Source organism: Peromyscus eremicus, chromosome X (assembly GCF_949786415.1).
Source record: "Peromyscus eremicus chromosome X, PerEre_H2_v1, whole genome shotgun sequence".
In the NCBI taxonomy this organism is placed as follows: Eukaryota; Metazoa; Chordata; class Mammalia; order Rodentia; family Cricetidae; genus Peromyscus; species Peromyscus eremicus.
The window spans coordinates 43,262,333-43,283,467 of record NC_081439.1 but is presented as its reverse complement, the minus strand read 5'-3'; the positions used below and the strand labels follow the sequence as shown (position 1 = coordinate 43,283,467).

Sequence of the window (21,135 nt, the reverse complement as noted above, 5' to 3'; positions counted from 1 at the left end):
TCTGGAATTCCACAGCTGAGTCATGTATCAAACACATCTGATATGGTGAGACACACACCTCACCTGTTCAAGATCTGAAAAGTCAGTGACTATGACTCCAACGCAGATGTGTCCCTGGTAGGCTTTGAGAGGAGGTCTCCCTAGAGACAGTACAAGGTAAAGGTTATACCCCTGGCTCTGAACTTTATGTTTAATCTAATAATCTTGCCCTTCTCAGTAAAAGAAGCTACTGTTTTGGTTTGCATAGGAGAAGTGGGATCTGGGGCCAAGAAGTCACTCAGGTGTTTTGACTAGGATTCCACTCCATGGTTAGGAACTGGAGAAGTACAAATGCTCCTTTGCATACCTGAGAAACACTTAAGATAGACATCAAGGTTCTATTTTTATGAAATTGCAACCTATTTGGAGAGCAAGATCTAAGGAAAGATCTTGGAAAAGTCTAGGAAAGAACTTCCTCAACAAATAAAACCTGGAACCTAAATTATTTTTTGCCTAGCAAAGCAACCTATCCTCCTAGTCATCTAAAGATCCTTTAAGTTCTTCAGCCTATGAATAAAATACAAAAGCAAACACATAGACTGTTGATTCTTGAAGCCAGGCAATTTTGTTTCCTTTTAATCTTCTACATATTCTCAACTATCATGTATTTACTATCTTATACATTTATAAATAAAGGACAATAAAGGGATTAAATAGACCTAAATAACAAATGTACTCACTGTGTGATATTGTATGTTAGAAAGACATTTGTTTTCCTTGGAAGTAATTAATAAGAGGATTTAATTTGTTGTTGTTGCACTTTCACCACCCAAAAACTTGTAACCATTGATAGTCACATTAAAATAAGAAGTGGCAAAATAATTTATCTTGTGATAATTTTACTCCGTTTTAATCATTATCTCATCATTTACTAGTAGTATAATGAACAAACCTCATTTGTAGTTCTAGACTCTTAAAAATACCACCACAGTTTGATTCTTAAACATCAATCAATAGCACTTCCCTTTGTTCCAAATTACTATATTGTAACTCTGTCAACCTAATGGATGCAAATAATATGGACCTTCAATAAACAGAATATATTCTTCCTTCAATATACTATCCACTGCCATTGGTCCTACCTAATCAATCACTATTTGTTCTGTAAAGTCCATTTGATTTGATTGTTTCTTCAAGATGTAGTCAGTCAGGTTGTTTGATCATTCTGATGCATCTTTTATGTGAGTCTACCATGCAGAATGACTCATGAGCTAACCTCAGGCCCCTGACAGTTAAATTTCTCCAGCATTATCTGTCTGTATTTATTTTATCAAGGCTCAGTAGTTGTATCCAACAATTTTCCCTTTTACAATGGTACCAGATCTTTCAAAGCCAAATTTGTAGCCCCTTTGCAGTCAAGAGAGAGAGTTTTTTAAACCATTTTCCTGACTGTGATTTTGCAAACAGAATTCTTTATTTACTTTGCCTTTATTGTTTCATACTATGTATTTCATGTAATATTTTATGGAAGTCCTGTTTGCAGTAAAATGACCAGGCAAAGGCCGATGAGAAGTCAAAGAGAAGAAGAAAAGTGAATACAAACTCAAAAACTGTTTTCTATATATCTTATTCTGCCATCTGGAAGAATAAATCACTTTCCCTCTGAGGCCTCCTAGTACTTTGAAGAAGTTCTTATTACAAGCAGGCACAGCACCCATATCACTGTGTATCTAATTCTCTTCTTGAACATTTTCGACATTCTTCCTGACTGCAAAGTCTTTGAAAGACAGGGGCTGCTTTCTTTTCTTGGTATCCTCAGTTTTTGGCATAGTTCTTGGCTCCAGAAACTGTTCAATATATGTTTATTGCATGTACAGCAGATGAGAATAGCTTGAGAAATTTTAAGCACTCATATACATTAATTTATCTAATTGAAGTCATGTTTAAGACTTAGTCTCACTCTGATTCATATTTCTGACCTTCAGAACTTTATATGTGACTACTCTTAGTCCTATTTTTATTATGCATGTCTCCAACTGACTTTCAGCAAATAACCTGCAGCTTTGTTTAAAACAAATCAGATCATATTAAATATAATTAAAAACTCTCCATGAAATACAATAAGATCCCATTGGGGCACCACAAAACACAATTATACCTTCGTGGCATATGCCATTTTAAAGCAAAGCCATTCCTGAATTCCAAAGCCTGACAATCCTTTCTCAAAGTTCATATCAGCCTACGAATAATACCATACACCAAAAAAGAATTAAGAAGCTATTTTATTATCTCTATACTGGATTATTTCTTTAAGAAGAATCATAAACATTGATACATATGAGGGATTTATTTGAGTTTAATGCCAAATCAGTTATATTGGTATAAGAGTTCATTCGAGAGACAATCCGAACTGACCTACTCTGGTGATGGGATGGCCAAACACCCTAATTGTCGTGCTAGAAACCTCATCCAACTACTGATGGATCTGGAGGCAGAGATCCATGACTAGGCCCCAGGTGGATCTCTGGGAGTCCAATTAGCGAGAATGAGGAGGGTTTATATGAGAGAGAATTGTTGAGACCAAGGTCGGATAAAGCACAGAGACAAATAGCCAAACAAACGGAAACACATGAAATATGAACCAATGGCTGAGGGGTCACCAACTGGATCAGGCCCTCTGAGTGGGTGAGACAGTTGATTGGCCTGATCTGTTTGGGAGGCATCCAGGCAGTGGGACCGGGTCCTGTGCTCATTGCATGAGTTGGCTGTTTGAAACCTGGGGCCTATGCAGGGTCCCTTGGCTCAGCATGGGAGGAGGGGACTGGACCTACCTGGACTGAGTCTACCAGGTTGATCTCAGTCTGTGGGGAAGGCTTTGCCCTGGAGGAGATTGGAATGGGGGGCGGGCTGGGGGGAAGGTGAGGGGGGCGGGAGGGGGGAGAACAAGGGAATCTGTGGCTGATATGTAGAACTGAATTGTATTGCAAAATAAAAATTAAAAAAAAAAAAAAGAGTTCATTATAACCATTATTTTTTAAAAGATGATGAAATTTGACAATATGTATTTGCTAAAAGCAGATCCAGAAGTAAAAGACAAGTTTAAATCCTTCCTATACAAGATATAACAGGTATGAGTATTACAGGACTTTTTCATTTAGATTTTCAAGGTCATTGCTTGGGTAATTGCCTACATTATCATTTGAAACATTTGAGTAGTAATAAAATAGTCTGGGAAATTATTATTGATTCTGAATTTTTCTTATTCAGAGAAAGACTGGGCACAGGAAGAAAGAAGACACTGTTGTTAGTTTAAGACTAGAGTTGAGACTTACACATTTTTTAATTTGAAAGGAAAAAAAAGACAGTTTCAGGCAAACATGATTCATGACTATGTAAAAGAGAAAGCAAAAGTGGCTTAAAGTGTAGCACATATGTGTGTTGTGTATACATATATTTATACTTAAACACATGCAACTGTGGGTTACAGATGTCTCATGTTAAACTATAATGTCACAGCAGTCACCAATCATGACTAACATTAGTGCAGAGTATAATACCAAATGACCCACTAAGCTAGTTCTAGCCTCAAACCTTGAAAGTATGCTGTCTTGCAGTCTTTCGGGATAAAAGAGGGGAGCTAGGAGTCAATATTTTCTCAATGATACTTTGTGGAATTCCCTTCCTTGTCTGGTCAATAATTCCAATTCTTTCCAAAGATGCATAGTTTCCTTGATGACGCATCTCATTAATGACTTAACCACTTGAAAACATCTCCATTCAACTCAGCATCAGTTTTCTTGACACAATCGAGGCTTCAGCCAGAAAAGAGCAAGCTGAAACTGACTTTGATTTCGCTTTTTACTTGGTGTCAGCACCATCAAAAGCCACAGGATTGAACAGAGAGAATTATAATGTAAGAAGGAGACGCCTGAGGTTATGTAAGATTCTCAGGAGAAAGCAACATATACTTAACCTTTCACAGGGATACTCCCAGGGGCCATACCCTCCATATCCATATCCTCTTTTGATCCACATTCCTTATAGTTGAATCGTTCTTCTAAAGTGAATACTTTTTCTAAGGCAACTGTTTTTGTTTTCTATTCATGATGTAACAAAATACCACAGACCTTAAAAGAATTACATCAAAATATGTTAGAGTTCTAAAGTTCAGAAGTCAGGAAGAGAATGTATTGGGCTGTCATCTAATTGCTGATGAGTCTGTGTTATTTTCTCCAGGCTCTAGTGGTGAATTTACTTATTTGCTTTTCCCAGCTTCTACAGGCTTTCAAAGATATGGTGTCTAATTGAACCTGTCTTACACTGCCTATCTCTGCAGCTAAGAGACACATGTTGTTGTTTTCTTATAAGGACATCTATAATTATATTAAGATCATCTAGATAATATAAGATAGTTTCTCTACTTTTTTGAGAATTTCATGTATAAGTACTGTTTTTACATTATCCCCCCTCCTTCCTCCATCTCCTCCTGTGTCCTACCTGCCCCCACTCCTTTTCAAACATATGCCTCCTTATCTTTTTGCTATTATTGTTGTGTGTGTGTGCCTGTGTGTGCATGTGTGTGTGTCTGTATGCATGTTTGCACATATTAGTCCAAGGTGTGTACAGACATGTAGAAAGTGTTTTCCAGACATGACAGGGAAGTTGCACACATGTCTTTATTTCTTAGGCTGTGACCTAAGAAATAAAGACCTAAGGGGAAAATATGGCAGTTCATCAGAAATTGGATATAAGAAGCAACAACTCCAATGTAGGTCATAGGATATGCTACCCTAAATCATGACATTGACCAAATTTGGCTTTGTCAGGAAACTATTTCTCACACTGACTTTTATATAGTATTTCTATCTTAAGGATGCTCTGTGATATATAAGATAAAGAAAATCAGCCATAAATATTCCAATGAAATCTTTACAATTCTGAACTTCTGAATGGTTATAACAAAATCCATTTTGTCTGTAGTTCAGAGACATGACCATGTCAGAAATGTATTTATTTCAACATTAAATGTAGAATAATCTAGTTTTATAATAAGTAGATTTAATTTTCAACTTGTTGGTAGCTAATGTAAAATAAGTTCATCTAATAGTCAGTGAGTCTTATCTCTGTACAGATTGATCTTACAGCTATCCTTGTATTGATTTTTAAATGTATATATAAAACAATATGCATTTTAAAGAGAATGACTATGAAACTTTCATTACAGAAGACTGATTATAACATGGGTTAGGAGATTTTCACAGCTTCCACTCTAACATAAAACAGAAACAGCCTCCAGCATGTTATCTTTGAGATCACAGAATCTAAGAGATTTAAATTTCAAATCGAATCTTATCCACTTTCTGTTCACTCTCAGCCCACTTTCAGGCAAGCCCTTGGATGCCCTCATCATTTGTTTAAACATTTTCTTTCTTACAGATTTCCCTGGGACTAAATTCCGGATAACAGAGGGGGAAATAAATTACCTTTTCCCAGCTTCCATCCCAAACACATCTTCCCAGATGGGATCTTTATCTAGATTAAACACAGTCAGTGACCCAGGACTAGTACCCTATCCACAGCAACAGCTTCTGTGGAGCTCAGGGGAGCACAGAAAAGTCCCATAATGACTCTCTTCAACCCCCAGGCAAGCCTGAGAAGATTCTAAAGGATTCTAGCCTGTACGGCAGCATAGTCCAGCCAGCCATTCTGTGATTCAGTTTCCGTCTATTACTATCAACACTTCAGTTCTCACTTTTAGTACAGACTCATGGTAATTTAAGAAAACTGAGTTGGAGGATTGTTCTGTGATATGTACCTGGGTGAAATAAACCCTTCCTCCTTTATAAGATGCTATGTGAGAAATTTCCTTTGATATATCATTTAGAAAGAAATTGCTTTAGGAATAATGTTTATATTACATCATAGAACATAGAATTTGGCCAGTCTGTGATTAATATTTATTGACAACTTGACTGGATTTAGAGTCACCATGGAAACGTACTTGTCAATAGGCATGTTTTCAGAAAGGTTTCACTCAGCAAAGAAGACTCACTCTGAATATAGATGACATCATATCATGGGCTGAGGTCTTGGACTGAATAAACAGGAAAAATTAGTTGAGCGGCAACATTTATCTCTTTCTGCTTCTTAGATGGATATAAAGTGTGACTAACTGCCTTACATATCTATGGTCGTGACTTCCCTGGCATGCTGGACTGTATCCCTTCTTATAATTTAAGGCAAAATAAACTAGTCCTTCCTTAAGTTGCCTCTTATCAGGTTTTTGGTCACAGTGATAAGAAAAGTAATTAATACACATTCTAACAGGAGTGATGATAAGTGACCTGAGCATTGATAGGGTTCTCCTATATTAGGACTTTTCATCTTCACAGATCAGAGAAAACCAATTAGGTAATGTTTCCCTATTTTGTAGTCCAGGGAAGGAAATTTGTGAAAGGTTAATTGGTGTTCTGAATAACACACAGTAAAGCATGCAGCTCTTCCTATAGCTAGCTCTGTATTCTTTTTTAGTTCTTTTATATTATGCTGTCTCTTACAAATGCATTATCAGATAGGCAATGTTACTCCCTTGCTGAGATAGTGTTGTTGGATTTTTTTAACTCTAGGCCCACAGTAGAATGACAAAATGTAGTTGGTTGTTTTTGCTCTTTACTCTTTTGGTTCTTTTGGGGGGCCTGCTACCCAGCTCCCAAATAAATCACACAGTGAAGCTTATTCTTAATTATAAATGATTGGCCTTAGCTTGGCTTATTTCTAGCCAGCTTTTCTTAACTTTAAATTATCCCATCTACCTTTTACCTCTGGTCTTTTACCTTTCTCTTACTTCTGTATACCTTACTTTTACTCTTACTCCATTGCTGGCTGTGTGGCTGGATGACTGGCCCCTAGTGTCCTCCTCTCCTTGTTCTCTTGCTCCTCCTACCTTCTTGCTCCTCCCAGATTTCTCCCTCTATTTATTCTCTCTGCCTGCCAGCCTCACCTATCCTTTCTCCTCCCTTGCTATGGGTCATTCAGCTCTTTATTAGACCATCAGGTATTTTAGACAGGCACAATAACACAGCTTCACAGAGTTAAACAAATGCAACAAAAAGAATGCAAACATCTTTGCATCATTAAACAAATGTTCTACAGCACAAACAAATGTAACACATCTTAAAATAATATTCCACAACAGGATAGGGTTTTACTATGTAGATAAGGCTTACCTAGAACTTACAATTTACTACATTCAGGGTGGCCTCAAACTCATGGCAGTCCTCCACCTTCAACTTCTCAAATGCTAGGATTACAAATATTAGTCCCAAATTACACATTTAGAATGCTAAAATACATCTCAATTTTATTGTCATATACAACTGAAGATGTTCAATAATTTTTGAAGATCATAACAAAACTGATCTTTATATTAATTGTTCATTTTTTCAATAAATATTTTCCTCTTTATGTATGCTAATATTTAAGATTGCTTCTCAGTAATGTCAAAAGACTTCAATTTTCTGCCATCCAGCAGTTTCATGGAAACATTCATGCAATATGCCATGCTTCTTTTAAGTTGATCAATTATGATTTGCAATAAAAATGAAGATTTTTTTATTTGTATGTTTAATTATTAAAATGACAAATAACTGTTTTCAAGACACAGTATTGTGGAATATTACTTTATGTAAAGGTGTGTTACATTTGTTTATGCTGCATTTGTTTAATTATGTAAAGATATGTTGCTGTTTCACTTTGCCCGCCTAAGGCAACTGATTGGTCTAATAAAAAGCTGAATAGCCAAAAGCTAGGTGGAGCAGGGATAGGCAGAGCTGATGGGCAGAGAGAATAAGTAGGAAGACTCTAGGCTGAGAAAAAGAGAGGGAGAAGGGAACAAGGGAGAAAGAGAGGGAGACACCCGGGAACAGCCAGCCTGGCAGCAGCCAGCCAGACACAGAGTAGGACATCTGAATGAAGGAAAGGTTCAAAAGCCCTGAGGCAAAACACAGATGAATGAAAACAGGTTAATTTAAGTTATAAGAACTAGTAGGACAAGCATAAGATAAGGCCGAGCATTTATAACTACTAATAAGTCTTCGTGTCATGACTTGGGAGCTGGTTGGTGGCCCAAAAAAAAGCCTGTTACAGTATAGTCTCAGCTATGTGGTCATGGCTACACAAAATAGCAATCTTCCTAGCTTCTTGTGACTTAAGTGCATGCTTTGTCTTACCTAATTCTAACCACTAATTCTCTAGCAAAATACTTTTAGTCAGTTTAAATCATCATGGTTCTGTCCATACTCTGAATCGTATCAATCTACACACTAAAGGTTCAAAGTGATGTTTTAGGTGCTTTCTCTCTTAGAGATCAGATATGCTCCAGGGATTTAGCCTTTCACCTCTATAAAAGTTGCTATTACAGAGACCTTGTGATTCAAACAATTGTCTTGAGTATCAGTTTTTTATCTCCAGTTTCCTAATAGAAATCAGCATCTGGATGTCCCACTGCCGTCCCCCAGTCCAACTTATCTACAACCACAATTGCTACCTTACTCTGAAAGTTAAACATTCCTTCTACTTTACATTCAGTCATTGTCTTAGAACCACTCTTGAGACATTGTTGTCCTTTAATCTTTTCTTTCCCTCTTTTTTTGTATCCTGTGTCTTATAAATTATTTTGAGCTTATACTAACTTTACTGTTTTCATTGGCACCATGGTACCTGTGCTGAGACTATACCTAATGGCCTTACTCCATTATATTTCCCAGGTCTTATCTTCCTTCTATCCACCTTCCTAACTAATCTAAGGTTTGTTGATCTCTCTCTAACACAGCATTTCACATGTGCCCCTTAACCCATTAAAAGCATGCATTTTTCTATTACAAAACTACAAATACCATCCCAAAGTTATTTAGTTCAGGTTCAAAACTATCCTTCCCCACATGCTCTGGTCCCCAAAATGATTAATGACCCAAATTCTTCAGCATCCTGGTATTCTTATTTCCATTCTGCTTCTTCAGTGACTTAGGACTTTTGCATTGGCATCTAGTATTTTATTGCTCATAATGAATTAAAAATAAGGTAATACTATATCTCAAGCAGAAATATACAGGAGTCTAAAGAGATAAGAAAGACATTCCGAAGTAGCCTTGTATTTGTATTCTTTTTGTTGTTCTATCAGATTTTATTTGAAAGAAGAATGCATAGATTTTATAGAAGTTTAAAAAAATTGGCAATTTAAAAATTATCATTTTGGTCATTCATTTCTATCACTTTGATTTTTTTATTTTTACTAAATTTATTTATTTATTTTTTGTTTGTTTGTTTTACATCCTGGCCACAGTTTCCCCTCCCTTCTCTTCTCCCAGTCCGTCCTTTCACCCCCCTCTATTCCCACCCGCAACCCACTCCTCCTCTGTTTCTGTTTAAGAAAGGCCAGGTCTCCCATGAATATCAACAAAATATGGCATATCAAGTTGCAGTAAGTCTAAACACCTACCGGTGTATTAAGGCTGGTCAAGGTGACCCAGTATGAGGAGTAGGGTTTCAAAGGCCTATAAAAGAGTCAGAAATAGGCCCTGCTCTCACTGTTAGGAGTCCTATAAGAAGATCAAGCTACGAAACTCTAACATATATACAGAGTGCCTATGTCAGTCCCATGCAGGCTCCCTCTCTGACCTTGGCCTAACTTTTGGCTGTGGGTCTACATCTGTTTCCATCAGCTGCTGGATGACGCCTCTCTGATGACAACTGGGTTAGGCACCAATCTGGTCACAGGAGATGGCCAGATCAGGCTATGTATCTGCTACTGCTAGGAGTCTAAGCTTGGGTCTTCCCTGTAGATTCCAGGGAGATTCCCTTGCACCATGTTTTTACCTGACCCTGAAATGCTTCCTGGTTTTCCAGTAATCTCTTTCAGCACTCTCACCCTCTGCCCTTCACCCATTCCCTACCTGCCCTCAGTCCACTCACAAAATCTCTTCTATTTCCTCTTCCCACGAAGAATTGGGTGCCCCCCCCATGAAACCTCCTTGTTACCTAACCTTTCTGAGGCTGTGGATTGTAGCATTTATTTTACAGCTGATATCCACTTATAAGTGAGTACATACCATGTTTGTCTTTCTGAGTCTGGGTTACCTCACTCAGGATGATGTTTTCTAGTTCCATTCATTTGCCTTCAAATTTCCTGATGTCCTTGTTTTTAGCAGCTGGGTAATACTCCACTGTGTAAATGTACCACATTTTCTGTATCCGTTCTTCTGTTGAGGGGCATCTAGGTTGTTTCCAGGTTCTGGCTATTATGAATAAAGCTGCTATGTACCTAGTTGAGCAAATGTCCTTGTGGTATGATTGAGTTGATTATTCTTTTAAAGCCTATATATTTTTCTGAAATTGAAATTCCCTGTCTTTCTATAAACAATTCTTATAACTACATCCATGTCAATAGTCATTGTAAAGGTTTTAGTTTGAACATCAATGATAAATACAGTTAGTATTGTCAGTCTAGTAGACATGCCATGTGAACACACACTTGACTACATTGCTATCATTTTAAACAATTGTTAGGATTATTTCAATAGGATTACTTTTTCTCCAGTAATAAAAATAAAACAGAGATCTGGAGTCCAGCATATGATGATTGCAAGGGAGGGAATCTTAGCTGAAGGGACTCTGAAAACTGCACAGCACTGGGACTGTTCACAGACACAGACTCAAGAAGCAACACCACATGTCTCCCTGGTGACCTCACACAACTTCCTAGTTAGTATATAGCATTGATTCATCTCAGACTTCTCACAATACTGCACTTCTCTTATTCTGAGATCATTTTATTCTCCCAAAGAGTCTGATAGATGAAACAGTTTCAGCTGCTCATATCACAGTCCTTGTGCACTATTACAAAGCTAGGAAGAAAACTACTCTCATACAAAAGCTATCCAAACACCCCGTGATGAATAAGGGAAAATGTGTATGTATACTAAGAAGATAAAGAGTTATCTTGGATTATTCACTTTAATGTTTTATAAATCCATTTATAAAGAAAAATGCATTAATTTGTAATGGCTACTAGAAGAAACAGGAGTATAGGTAAATGAGTACTGATTCATATTCAAATTATTTACCTTTAGGTAAATGAACATATTTAGATTTTAGAATTTCTGGTCAAACTATTGTATAATTAGAGCAAAGTTCAGAATTTGATTCTGTTTGGAGCTGGATAAAAACTAATCTACAGCCATAATTTCTACTCCTAAATCCAGTCTGCTGACTGTTATCAGTGTGATGTAGCTGAACAATGGACTGACTACTAGAAACCCCTTTATTATGAAAATGTATATCTTCTTAATAGTTAAGTTGTAAGCAACAATCTTCCAGAAAACAAAGGAGAGAGAAAAACTTCAAAATCATACAATGGAACAATAAATATACAGATTCACTCAGAGTTATCATAATTCTTTTGTAACAGATTGCCAGCATGCAGGCACATACCAATAATAGGAAAGAGCTGGTGTTTGAAGTCATTCTTATTCTTAAATAGCATTAAAAGTGAGTACATCATTACTCCAACATTCACATGAAAGAGGCTGCATAGATAATAACCTTGAATCCAATTCCTTTTGAAGACTTTATAACATCATAGGGTAGATATTTCATGATGTGTTCTCAGCTGTAGAATTTTTCTTATGATAAATATAGTGATCCCAGTAAACAACACAAACACTAAGTGGCAAGAATAAATGAATAAATAAATTAATCCCTTTGTGTCTTCATCTGCTTCCCTCAGAGTGTTCTTATACTCTGAAAATAGCTGACATACAGAGAATCTCATATGTGACATCTGTGGATCAATGTAAGTTAGGAAAATGTCACCGTGACAACAAGTACCATGGAGAAAAAGATTACACTTCTCTTTATTTATTCTCTAGATTTTGGGTAGCTTTGGCCCTCACTGGCTTTCCTATAGATCTGTGCATAAAAGCTGACTAATGGTAAGGAATATGTACCCCATTTGAAATGGTGTGCACCTCGGATTTGCGAGATGGCTCAATTGATAAAGCACTGGCTGCACAACCATAAGGAGGACCTCAGTTTAGACACCAGAAGACACACAAGAAAAGCTGGGTGGAGTGCCTGTAACCTCAGGCCTTGAGAGGGATTGGCTAGTAGTAGCATATGTCTGTCTGTCTGTCTGTCTGTCTGTCTGTCTCTCTCTGTGTGTGTGTGTGTGTGTGTGTGTGTGTGTGTGTGTGTGTGTGTTTAAAATACTTCTGTTTTTTATTTATTTTTATTTTGAAAGCGGGTCTCACCCAAGCTGCCATACTACTCACTATGTTCAGGATCTCCTTGCATCCACAGCAGTCCTCCTGCCTCATCTTCCTGAGTGCTGAGATTACTGGCATGAACCACCATGCCTGGTCAAATCACTGCTTCAAGCCTTATCAAAGTGGGTTTTGGTCACCATCAGGTTATGTGCATTGTCAGGAAGTAAAATTTCCATGTTCCTTATTCTTTTTGCCTGTTGACACACTATTACTAATATAAACATTATTATTGGGCATCATAGTTCCTTGTCAGTTACTTCATATAACGGAACATAACAATCATATTAATACATGATTGTTACAGGCAATTTTATTTCCTTGATGCAGTAGTTTCCTCTGTTTCTAATGTGAATTGATCAGGTTTTAAAAAATGGTAATATATTTGGGGGTTTGTAGAACTAAATAGCACCTTGTAAATTCCAGCTAGCATACTGTTAAAGTGTTCTAGCCTTAAAATCCTAATTACTTCCTTAGAAATTACAATAATAAATTTTAAGGAATTTTGATAACTAAAAATGAACTTTTGAAATATTAATACATTAGCAAAACATATCTTCTAAAGAAATTTTATTGTAAGAAAGAACTTGGAAATTTGATAATAAGCATAATTCAATGAATAATTTTCTGTGGTGAGTCACCATTTTTTGCTATAAAAATAATTTTTCTCTTTATACATTCATGGAATGAGTTTCTGCAAAAGAAGCCAAAATTTGTGAGGAAAAGAACTTAAAGGATTACCAAAATGTTCCTAATTTCTACAAGGTTTCATGCAATGTTTGATAATATGTTGAACGACTAGTTTAGAAGGATTTTGTAACACAGATTGCTGGATTAATCGCATGCCTTATTAATCATAAAACATTTTGTTAAAAATAAGAAGTAACAGCAAACCATCAGGATAGTCTCAATTCACTGATCCAGCAAAGTGCTTCGAACATAATAGGCACTCACTAAACAATTGGTGAGATAGTCAAGATTAAATCATGATGGTAATCAGAATGGAAGCTACTAGAAAGTAAAGCACATGATATTGGCTTTAATTACATGGTTGTTCTACAACTAAAAGTGATGAAAGGCCTGAAACAGCTCAGTGCTCCAGCCATGTGAGTGTGGAGAGGAACACATGCTCTTTGCAGTTAATGCACTGTAGATAGTTTCTGAAGCAGAGACAGCCTAATTAAACCTGGAGCAGATGTTATAAATATGTTTCTAAATATATTACTGTAGTGAATACAAACATTGCATACCAAAACAGAGCTTCATATTACTTAACTGTAAATTCCTAAAAGATTTGCCAACAAAATTGAAAGTACTGTTATTCTATTGGCTTACACATAACATCCAAAGTAGTACTTATTTATGAATTTATTGGCCAAGAGTATAATACTGAACATACTGAACTTTTGATCAGTTATCTTCCTTGTTGAGTGTACCAGCTCATTAGAAAGATTCTACAAAGTAACAATAGAGTCATTCTAAAATCCATATAAAAATTGGATGATGAGGTGGAAGGGGTGTTGGGGAGTGAGATAGTTTAGCAGGTAAAAGCACTTGCTTCCAAGACTAATGATGGGTTCAGTTCCCTGAACCCAAGTGGTGAAAGGAGAGAACCGACTTCAGCGATTTTTCTCTGACCCCCCCCCATATGCAGACCGTGACACATACACATGCGTATGCACACAATATAATAAATAAATGTCCTGGCTAGAGCGATGGCTCAGTGCTGTTTGTTCCTCTTGTAGAGGACCATAGAGTTCCTAGCACCTGAATTGGGTGGCACACAACCACCTGTTACTCCAGCTCCAGGAATCTGATGCCTTCTTCTGGATTCAGAAGTCACCCATAAACATGTACACACACACACACACACACACACACACACACACACACACACGTCTACATGTATGTGCACTCATGCACTCACATGCACCTGCACATATGCACACAAACACACACACGAACACATGAACAGAGAATAACTAAATAAATGTATTAAAATTTTAAAAGATTTTTGATGTACCATGGTTGATATTTTGAGAACTGGAACTAAATAACATTAATTTCACAGATATGAGGAAAAGGATCACTGACCCAAATTATAACCAAATTAAAGCAAGCTTATTCATGTACACATTAGAGCCAAATCATTGGCTGTCTCCCCCTAAGGTGGGGTTCATGAGACCAGCCGTGAGCCAGTTTCTCAGGCTCCTTTTATAAAGGAATAGGATTTTGCCAGCAAGCATGTTTCAGAAGCTTACGGTGCAGATGAAATAATGTTTCTATAACACTTGTTACTGAACATTCTGTAGTTACTGGGATGGGGCACAGCCCAGCTCTGAGAAAGAGAAACTTAAGTTTTACAGTAAATACAAACTTAATTTAGCTACAGACTCGAATGGCTTCTTATTATAAAATGGAGTTGGGCTGGTTCTTCAGGAGAATTTAAAACTATAGCATCAGTTGGTTTCCTAAAGAAATTCTTAACTGCAACTAATTTTAAAACATAGGAACAATCGCTTTACAAACAGTAAATTAAATTATTTCACAACTAAGGTTATGGATACTAAAATCATTTGAAGAGGAAACATGTTTAATTACCCTCTTGTAAGTATTCTTCTCTGTATTTGCCGTTATTGGGGAATGTAATACCTTACAAAAAAACCTACATCATTTCAGACATTAGTGTTTTACAACTTGATTTTGGTTTAATTTTTTACATCAAACTAGTATTTTTATTTTTAGATTTTATCATTTAACCTTCCAAGATACCATCACCACAGAATGATCATTCTTCTCTCTGAGATTTCTTCTGAAGAAAACTTTAAATGCTGTGAATGCTCTTTTGAACTCTTTTCCAGGTCAAAGTACAGTTTAAGTTGTCAATGAAATGTGTAGGCCTTGAGTTGTATAACCATTAGTTTTAAATTTTGATGTAGTGTATGGGTGTGTGCATGGGATAGAGGGGGGTGGTGTCCAGCTGCACACCGAGGCCAGAAGAAGGCATCAGATCACCAAGAAGTGAAGTAACAGGTGGTTTCAAGCCACCTGATGTGGGTGCTGGGATCTGAACTCAGGTCCTCTCGAAGAACAACAACTGCTCCTAATCACTGAGCCATCTCTCCAGCCCCATGTGCAACCACCTTTTAAAATACAATATGGACTTGAAGAAATTTGCTACATTAGGTAATCAAAATAATCTTATTATAGTATCTGTAAAGCAACTTGAATAATTAATGGTATATATTTTTATTTTCATACAAGTGATATAAGCTTTATTTGAAGTGAGGTAGTACTTAAATAAGTAACCATACAACTTGCTTTCTGTTTTAAGAAAATGTGGTTAATAAAAGAACATGATAGATCACAAAGTACATAGTCAACTGTCTAGATCAAGAAGGTTGAAATCCATGGTTATATCCAGTTTTCAAACTTTGGTTTTCCAGAAAGCAAGCTCATGTCTTTGTATTGATAGTTTGCTTTCAGTTTGCACATACAAAAGCCACAGTTTATGAAACAAACAATTGACTGGGTGATAACGATTGATTTTTATCTCCAAAGATACCTAAAATTATCATCTTAGTTATTACAATCAGTTGTTAGTGTTCATACAAGGAAATAAGCATTATCTAAATTTTTGGTGACATAGAATTTGCAATTTTCTACAAATAATTCAAGTTCAGTATTATGAATTTTTTAACATATTAGACTTTGTGTACATGTATTTTTATAAGTATGTCACCCTAAAATAATTGCTATATGATATGTAATATTTTTCATGAGGAAGAAATGATGGAATCAGAACCATAATCTAACCAATCTAATATGGTAACAGACTTGAGGAATGTATGCATCCTGTGCATTGTGTTGTGTCACTGGGAAAAGAGGATGAGGGTGGCTTTTCCTAAGTATCTACATTTAGGTTCAGTTTTCAGCAACGACGTGAATCAGCAGAAGAAATCCAGTATTGTTACAGTTCTATCTACTTGATGAGGTAATTGACCTACTCATTTCTAGTCTGCTAATTGCTAAATACAAAGCCAAGTCTATATTTTATTCCAAAGTTATTATAATGCATATATGTAAATATTTTGAAGAAATATAACACAAATATGTAGATTACAAGAAAAAATGAGAATGCAAAACTAGATTATAATTGATGTTTCAACAAGCATGAACTGAAATCCTCCTATGTGATCAGAAAATATTAATACTTATATAAATCAATCATACATAGTAGTTTCTAAAATTTTTAATCTTCATCGACAAAAGATATTAAACATATTATCATGCCCTCACCAAAATACATACATGCTCAATGCCATTGAATTTCTGATGTTCTTGCAAGAATATTTTGGAAAAGGAATAGGTGGATAACTGCTATAGAACATGGTAGCAAAATAAAAGGAAATCTTCTATAATATCCAAGGATTAAAATGTACATTAAAGTAATATAGAAATACTTCATATTTTGAAGTGGAGATTAAGTCTTTTAGCAAGTGATTTTAGTTTGAGTTATAAATTTTCAAAAATATGACCAGTTGTGTGAGTGTCTACTATAATAGTCTTCATGTGCTTCAAAAAGAAACTTCTTTAATGAGCAGTGAGAGTTACACTTTCCTGTGGATTTAATGATAGGCATTTATAATGCAGTTAGAAATTATACTGGTACAATAATAATTAAATAAGGAGAGATCATAAATTTTTTGAGCAGTAGAGAGAAACATAGGGAAAGTTGGAAGAAAGAGGGGTGAAAATGATATAAATAAAGTCATGTATGAAATTATCAATCATTTAAAAAAAAACTTCAAAAATATGGAAAATACAACTCTAAATACATGTACAAAAACTGTCCCTACATATCTAAAATGTTCCCACACTTTTTAGTATAATCATCATTTATGAAATTCAGTATAAAACAGTATTATGAAATTAAGACATGCTAAATAAATTCACTGACTGAAAGCATTTTATCTAGTTTTTAAATAAGAGTCTCAGTGGGGCTTATTTATTTGGAATATCTAAATTAAAGAGGATAGGCATTTATGTTTCATTTGAATGTAGAATAAATGTTTGTCTGACTAATCTTGACCTTGTGATCCTTTCACACCTTGAAGTTTATTTTATACCCCCAGGTATTTTACATTAATTACAATTTCTCCTGCAGTCAGCCTAGAAAGAAATGATACAATTTTTGTCAATAAAATTATCCTCGCTACAGTCAAGTCATTAATTCTATCTTTTATCTATTTCTCCCTACTGATAAATAAGCCATTTCTATGATGGTCTCAGACCGATGAATGAATATATATAATCAAAAGTATGAATGAGTCTAGGGTATCTTCCCTCAGCATCCTTTTAACAGTGGGGCTCATAAAGTGAGACCTTATCCAAAGAAGGATGCCTTGTCTAAATTCAAATGTTTTATTAATGACCTACTAGAGTAGATTGGTCAATTAAACTAAAAATAAAGTAATTCTAGCTTAATTAGACTATCTAAAACATTCTAGGCAATTAAAAAATCAGTAAACAAAACTGTGGGACTCATAAAAGTTATTTTAATTATCAACCAAAACCAGAGTAATTTCAACTATGCTGATAGCTCATTCAAGCTGGGATCTGTTTATGAGGTACTTACTTCATTCTTTATTTGTCATCATTGCAAATGAATATATACTTGAGTTCATGTCATCTGAAAATAATTGGCACACCTTAGAGAGAGATAAGAAACTGAAATAGGCATAAAACCACCCAAAATGTCATGACTTAAATCTACCTCATTGGCATGTCATTCTACTCCAATAAACAGTTTGGCATGTGATCCACAAAAATCTATTTCTGTAGTACTGTTACAACAAAGGACATCCTTTTATGTGACAAGCTGTAATGTCTACTTACTGAAAGGCCTTCCATACTTCTCTCCTACTGAGAACTATTTGTTATCTAATGTCACTTATGGACTACATGTAAATCAAATTATTATTTCCAGCTCTGCATGCTGCAATGCTGATTAAAAACTTGTCAAGCTATCAGAAGAATAAGGCCATTTCCCAGCATGGAATGATGTTATTTATTCTAGTCTCAATGACTGGTACGAGAACTGATGCTTAATAATATTATTGGTGACCCGAGGTGATGGCAGGGAATCATTTAGAATGGTCTCTCTTATCACAATTCAACAGCACTAGAAATTTTTACAATATTGGAATAATTGTATAACTTTAAAGGAATGTATCAGAAAACAGTAAAACTCTCACAGAATTCACTAAAGGCAGCAGGTACTATGCCATTTTCAGCATTTATGTCATCATGAACATATTTAACACAGCTGATCATGGTCTTCTTAAAATAGTCTATTTATTCTCTAACTTTTCCTATATCCTTTCTCTCTCCTTCACTGGCTCTTTGCATTCTGATCTCACATTAAATAATATTTCATCTTGTGATTTTTTTCTTGAGTTATCCTTTTACTTCTCTTGCCCTCCTGGCTAATTCTATGACTGCACATGTGCTTACTTCTTCCCACATTTTCTTCCAGGAAAGATGTTTGTCTTGACCCACAAAACCAGACATCTGAGACATTTCCCACTCATAGCTCAGATTCTACTTGGATAATTTAATGTGTGGTTCTGAAATTCATGTAGTCATGTGGCAAAATTGCTAGGAAGCATCCTTGCTCACAGTCCCAGTCACTAAAACCTGATGGGTCACCTTCTTAAACACTACCCAGATAGATTCTCAAAATTCTTTCTCCCACTGCCTTGGTTTGTGTGTTCTAATCCTCTGTCCACTGTCATCATCTCAGAAGGCTTTCTGCCCGTATTCATTATCATGACTGATACAGTTGCCTTAGTACACTTTTTAAAACGACCTGACTTTATTTCCAACCTTCAACTGTATGACAGTGTCTACATTTAAAATATACTAGCATGTCATAAGTAATCTTTGTAGTCACATGTTTTTATTGCAAAAAAGAATTTTTCATACAATATACTCTGATCATGGCTTTATCACTCCCATATCCTCTCCATCTCCCCACCTTCACAACTCCATACCTTTTCTTTCTTTCTTCCTTTCTTGCTTCCTTCCTTTCTTCCTTCCTTCCTTTCTTTCTTTCTTCCTTCCTTCCTTCTCCTTCCTTCCTTCCTTCCTTCCTTCCTTCCTTCCTTCCTTTCTTTCTTTCTTTCAAAAACAAACAGGCAAATGACAACAGCAACAACCCAGAATTTAAAAAAAGAAAAAAGCACAAGGAACACACACACACACAAACCATAAAAATACAGAATCTAAAACCATAATATACAAGAACAAGACCAGTAAGACAAAAGAAAATGCCCAAACAAAGCAATAAGAGCCCCCCCAAAACATATACAAAGACACCCTTGAGTTGTGTTGGCCATCTACTGCTGGGCATGGGGCCAACTTTTTTTTAGGGGGCGGTGCGTACAAGACAGGGTTTCTCTGTGTAGCTTTGGAGACTGTCTTGAAAATCGCTTTGTACATCAGGCTGGCCTTGAACTCATAGAGATCCACCTGCCTCTGCCTCCAGAGTGCTAGGATTAAAGGCATGAGCCACCACTGCCCAGCAGATGGGGCAAACTCTTAAGTATGGTTAATATACCCAGTGAGACTCCACTAGAGAAAATTAATTTTTCTTTTGCCAACAGGTATCAATTTCAGATAACTTCTTAGTATGCATCCACTTTCCCCTCTTATTGCTGGGTTTAACCTATACAGGCCCTGTGCATGCTGACACAGTCTCTGTGAGTTAATATGTAAGTCAGTCCTGTTTTGTCTGGAAGACACTGTTTCCTTGGTGTTATCCATCTTCTCTGCCTCCTGCAATCTTTCTGCTTCCTCTTGCACATTGAGCCCTGAGCCCTCATGGTAGGTTGATGAAGATCCAATTTAGAGCTGAGTGTTCCAAAGTCTCTTACTTCTTGCACATTGTCCACTTTTGGGTCTCTGTGTTAGTTCCCATATACTGAAAGAAGAAGCTTCTCTGATAATGGCTGAGTGAGGAGCTGATCTGTAGGTAGCAGAATGTCATTAGGAGTGATTTTATTGTTGTGTTCCTTTAGCAGAACAATGGCATTTGGTTTTCTTCTAGGCCCATGGCATATTTAATTTCAGGTTCTTGGACACCCAAGGAGTGTTAAACATTGGTTGCATCTCATGGAGTGGGCCTTAAATCCATTCAAATAGAGGTTGATTACTCTGGTTACAACATTTTTGCCTTATTGTACTCATCATGTCATTCAGGAATGGGTTACATCTAGTTGGCTGAAGAGACCCATTGAAAACTCCCAAATATCATAGGCTATTTTCAAGGTTATTTATTGATTGTTCTCTACAAACTGGTGATAAGGCCCATTGCTCAAGAAACATTTAGATATCTCATTGAACATGGAAACCTAAAGCTGGTGACTAGAGTCTTCTCCCCTACTAATTAGTGTTCATAGTACTGGAAGGTACACTGCGTGGTACCAGAGGAGAAAGGTAACGACCAGCCCAGCACAAAACTTGAGCTCATATCTTGAACAACCTTTCTGACCTCCATCCTTGGCTTTCTTTCTTTTGTGTCTGTGTTTCGGCCAGACTGCATAAAAAAAAAAAGATTTTTACACTCTTGTGGATGCACACTAATCTATTTTACATAGTTTTTCAGCTTATAAGATATATAAGATATATTGTAAATATATTCATTGTTATATAACACATTGTCACAATATTAATGTGTATATCAATGCATATTTGTTATGTCATAATTTTTATAGGTTAGTAATCCACTTGTGTCTATATTGGTTTTATAATTCAGAATGTCTAACAAGCAGCAATA

At 36.1% G+C, this 21,135-nt stretch overlaps 1 protein-coding gene across 1 annotated transcript in view; it reads left to right on the top strand.

Annotated features, from left to right (window-relative positions):
• The window catches only part of Il1rapl1 (interleukin 1 receptor accessory protein like 1), a 642,203-nt gene that overhangs the window by 406,352 nt on the left and 214,716 nt on the right, over nt 1–21,135 (top strand). The window lies entirely within an intron of this gene.